At 51.4% G+C, this 4828-nt stretch overlaps 1 long non-coding RNA gene across 1 annotated transcript; it reads right to left on the reverse strand.

Annotated features, from left to right (window-relative positions):
• Nucleotides 1-994: 994 nt before the first annotated feature.
• LOC114226085 (uncharacterized) lies at nucleotides 995-3400 on the reverse strand. Its single transcript, XR_003612669.2, has 3 exons — nucleotides 3150-3400; nucleotides 2399-2523; nucleotides 995-1513 (listed from the first exon to the last, which is right to left on the reverse strand). It is a non-coding gene; the product is annotated as an uncharacterized LOC114226085 (long non-coding RNA).
• Between the last annotated feature and the right edge of the window lie 1428 nt (nucleotides 3401-4828).

Raw genomic sequence — 4828 nt, forward strand, 5'->3', positions numbered from 1 at the left:
TTGCTCCCTGTTTTGGCTTCATGCTTGGGGCCTTCCTGGTTCCTGCCAAGTCTGAAATCCGTGGAGATGAGGGGCCACCTCTCTGTTTAGACCGTGTCCCTGTGAGGTCACCCGCTCATTCGGGCTCTGTCAGAATCAGGGTGGAAAGAAAAGATCCCATCCTCCCACAGCCCCCAAGGCATTCCCTCTTCTCCTCTCCTCCTTTCACTATCTAGGAAATCCTGCCGAGGACTTCAGGTTTCAAGATAAACCAGCAAGTGGGGGAGGATGTTCTCCAACATCTTCTGTTTCTGCTTGCCAAAAACTCACCCTGAGGGCAGCCATAAAATGGACTGGAAACTTCTAGAAGAAAGTGAGAGCTCTTTTGAGAAGGAGAGAGAGGGCAGACAAAAGGAGTTTGGTATGTCAGCTAGGAATCCTGCCACAAAATGGTTTTTGTCCTTAAGGTGAATGTTGCACAAAAGGAAAAGAGGTTTTAGGGGAGCTTCCTAAAGCAATACCGGCCAGCCGGCAGATCCCCTGCTTGTCTACCCTCTTCAAGTGAAAGCAGAGGGGCTGGGCCGACACTCCTGGGCGGGGCAGAGACCCCTGGCCTGGGGGGAGCTCCTGGGACCAGTGCTGGGTGGCCTTTGGGAGATACTGGAAGTCTGTGTGGGAAGTGGACGAAAAGCTTGCCGTCTACCGGCGTCCTTTGCAATCTCTAGGTCATCCCCCACCCTGTGAGCCCTGGGAGAGTGGGGGTCCTGGGGCAACTGTCCCTACCTTGGCCCCCTGCACTTCCTGCCAGTGACACACATAGGTCATGTAGCTGCTCTTGTCATTCTTTGAAGAACTCTCCACTCATTTTGCTAATCATAAATATTTCACATTACAGAGCCCAATCTCCCAAATACACTGTGGGGGAGGAAAAATTTTTATATACCCTTCGAGATTCTTATAGGTGGTCTAAGAATTAAATTGACAGGAGACAGATTAACGGGAAAAAAATCAAATTTACTGATGTACGTATGGGGAATTCACATAAACATGAGATTCCAAGGACAGTTAGGCAAAATGATATATTTATGTTTTCCTGAACTAAGGAGAAGGGGTAAGGGTCTGGGACTTCAAAGGGAAGGAAAGCAATTCACAGGGAGATGGAAAAGGGTGAGGGAGGGATGGAGGTACAGAGAGAGAAAGGGAGGGGACAGGAATCAGAGGCAAAGAGCAGCAAGGGCGATGGGAAGCAGAAAGCCTTGATCTGGTGGGTGAAGCTGTACGAATGTCATTACCCAGAGCTGAGGAGGAGCAGGCTTCGGGGCTTGAACAGTGCTGGGGCAGGGGGGCCCCATCCTTTGAGGCTACAGGGGCACAGAAAAGGGCTAAACGAGTAACTGAGCGGGTCAAAGAAGGGCCAACTCTCTACAATCGTTTACAGTGTCACGGTGGGATTCAAAACCAATTTGAGCCCTTGGTCTCAAGAAGGGCATGGAGAGGTCCCCACGGTCCTGGTATCCATATGGGAGACTGTCATCTGGAGAGAAAGACAAGAAAAGAGGATCTCTGATTTGTGGCCTCCAAGATCAAGTGTTTGCCACATTCGAGATAGACGATACATATTTGTTGAAAGAATGAGTGATTCGGCCAATGGGAAGAAACAGCACATGGTCCTGAGCAGTCAGGTTGCCAGGTAAGAAGGGACATCAGCCACCCTGCAATGACAGAGGGGGGCCCCTAGTGGGCCATCTTCCCCCAACCCCTCACCTTGCCCCCAAGGCCTCAAGTTCCCAAAAGCACTACCACAAACAAGCCCCACTGCAATTTTCATCCCAGTTCCTCCCAACCCTGAGTCTGCCTGGGGACTCCCCAAAGACCTAGGTGCCTCTCAACAAGTCCTTTTCCCCCTGATAACTCTGTTGGTCCAGTCAAGGGCCAGTGGCAGTCCAGCACCAGATCCAGGACGCTTGTGCAACTTTTGTTTTTCCCAAAGGATTTCACAGCCCTTTTTTCACTATCATATGTACGCTTAGATGATATTTAAATACTGCCACTTTGATTTCAGCCCTTGGCTCAAACAATGGAAGCATTAATTTTGCAAACAGTGCCAGAACCCGGATCTGGGATAGCTTTCCCAGGGCTTGAGGGTGGAGTATGCAGGGAAGAGCCAAATGCCAAGCCCTGTAAGGAATTTCCAGATTATAATTCCAGGGAGCTGATTATAGAGCTATGGTGAAATTTAGTTAAAACCACCACCCACGGGGAAATCCATGATGCATTCTGGCCACGACCCCTTTTGTAACTTTTTAAGGAAAAAAAGAACACTTCCCAGTCTCTCAGCTATTGACCCCAGGGCTCCTGAGAGCTACCTCCCTCACGATCAGGTAAAGGTCACCCAGGTGACATCTCAGACCCCACCTACCTTCATGGTCTGTCCTCAGAGAGCTTTGTTGGCTCCCTTCAGTCTGGATGGCACTTTGCCCAGCCTGGGAAACCCCAGGGTAATGAAAGCCCTACAGATGTTGACTCTTCCATTCTGGAAATAGTCTAGGATTGGAAAGTGAAACAGACATAATGAGGCTCTCCAGGCCCTGCCTTCCCACAGGTCAGGAGCGTGCACACCCTCTGGGCCACTGGCAGCCTGGACAATGCCAATTCCCAGGCCCGAGGAGGTGGCTGAAATCGGGGGATTTCTGGATGCTTGGCTCATACCTGCGAGTACTGACAGGATCCCCCTCTCCTCCCAGGGATGGACTGTGCTGCCCGGGGAAGGTTGCGTCCTACCCTGTAGCCCCTCCAGCCCCACCCATATGGCCCCGTGACCATTTTCCCAATCCTTCCCAAAAGGCAGCCCACATTGCCTTCACCACCCACAAAACTTTCTTTGCTCCCTTTCAACTCAAATTTAGGGCTCTCAGCAAGAAAGCCTGAGGAACTGGGGAGTGTCAGGGATTAGAACTGAGGTGGGAAGGAGATGAAGTAAAATTGGGAAGAGGAGAGGAAGGAGAAAGGGAAAAGCAGGGACAAAAGTGGAGGAAGCAAAGGGGAGGGGAGGCAGAGAGGGAGGAAACCCAGTGGAGTGAGGGGGCAAAGGCTGTGATGCCCCCTGAGGTTAAGGTTAGGCCCTTGTGCCTTGCTCTTCACCTCTCCGGGGCCGCCAATTCACAGCTCACCTAGAGCCAGACCCCAAAGTACTTCCCGATGCACAGCAGGGTCTCTACTGGAAGCCCAGCAGGAAGGGGAGGGACAGCAACAGCACCACCGGGGGCAGCAGGAGCAGCAGTTGGGGGAAGCCAGGTCCCATTGTGCCTGAAGGACCAGGGCGCAGAAGAAGATAGGGCAGAGCCACCGGCACACAGGCCCTGAGTATACGGCTTTACAACCCCAGCTGGGAAGGGCCGCCGATGGGAGCGGGGGCAAAGGGTTGCACGTCCACCACAGAAGGAGCAGAGTGGCCGGTGGGAGCCCAGGCTTCCTGCCTGCCTTGCAGGGGCGGGGCACACCACCACGTGGTTTCTCATCCTTAGGCCACTTGCCTGAGTATGCTGTGAGCCCAGACTGAAATCTCCTTTCTCGGAAATGGATACATGCCTTGACTGTTGCAAAAACAAACAACAACAACAACAAAAACCCCACTATAGGGAACATCTCCTTTGACAAAAGAGCAGTCTAACAACAAAGGGCTCCCCCTAGCAGCCCTAGCAAGGGCTAGCCACAAAAATTTTTTCCACCCCAAGACAGCAGTACTCACCGCCTCAACCTGAACCTGGAACTAGCCCTCAGCCTGTAAGCTGTAAGGGGGCTCCAGCCTTAGCTGGTGACGCCCTCTGCAGGGTTCTGTTGCCACAATAACACCTATTTTTGCCTTAGAGCCGCCATCTCACTCTCCCTCTCCTCAATCCCTTGTCACAAGTGTTAACCGAAGGGGTTTATCTTCCATGCAGACTGCATTCCAGACTAGAGATTTTGGGTTGTTTATATGCTGAGGAATGTAATTTAAAAACACTGATCTGGGGGTGCCTGGCTGGCTCAGTCTGTTAAGTGTCTGCCATTAGCTCAGGTCATGATCCCAGATCCTGGGATCCAGTTCCACATCAGGCTCCCTGCTCAGCAGGGAGTCTGCTTCTCCAGCTCCCTCTGCCCCTCCCCCACTCCTGCTTTCTCTCTCTCTCTCTCTCAAATTAATAAATAAATATCTTAAAAAAAAATCCCCCAAAACAAAACACTGATCTGGAGGGGTGCCTGGCTGGCTCAGTGGGTAGAGTGAGCAACATTTGATCTTGGGGTTGTGAGTTCAAGCCCCATGCTGGGTATAGAGATTACTTAAATCAAAATCTTTAAAAACAAAACACTGATCTGGGGGGAAAAATAGTTTTGTAGCTTTGGCTTCAGGCTCCTCTGCACTCCTAGGCACACCCCAGAACTTGGGTCCACCCTTACCCAAATGCGGACCTCAAGAATGCACATATTTGCTCCCCTCCTGCACTAACCTTCTCTCCCAACTTAAGAACAGGAAACCCACTGAAATGGAGGGCTTACCCCATAGGGGTATAATTATTCCCCAGCCCACCTCTGAAGTCTGAAGAGGCTGAGTCAGCTATGCCATCCCAAAACAGCATATGACATTGATAGAGAACTTGCTACGTGACAGACATACTGCTGAATACTTGAACAATATTGATGAGGGGGCAGAAGGCAAGCTGAGGACAAAGCACAAGCTGACACCCCGCAAGACCCCACCCCCTAGGTGGGACATGTGTGACATTCCTCAGGCACTCCCCACTGCCCTAAAGCTAAGGGAAGAAAAGACAAATGGTTAATTTACAGAGATTACACTCCTGGGGGACCGGAG

The sequence above is a fragment of the Eumetopias jubatus genome, unplaced genomic scaffold (genome assembly GCF_037043125.1).
Source record: "Eumetopias jubatus isolate StellerSeaLion01/CBP00866 unplaced genomic scaffold, mEumJub1_p1.0 scaffold_13, whole genome shotgun sequence".
Taxonomy (NCBI): Eukaryota; Metazoa; Chordata; class Mammalia; order Carnivora; family Otariidae; genus Eumetopias; species Eumetopias jubatus.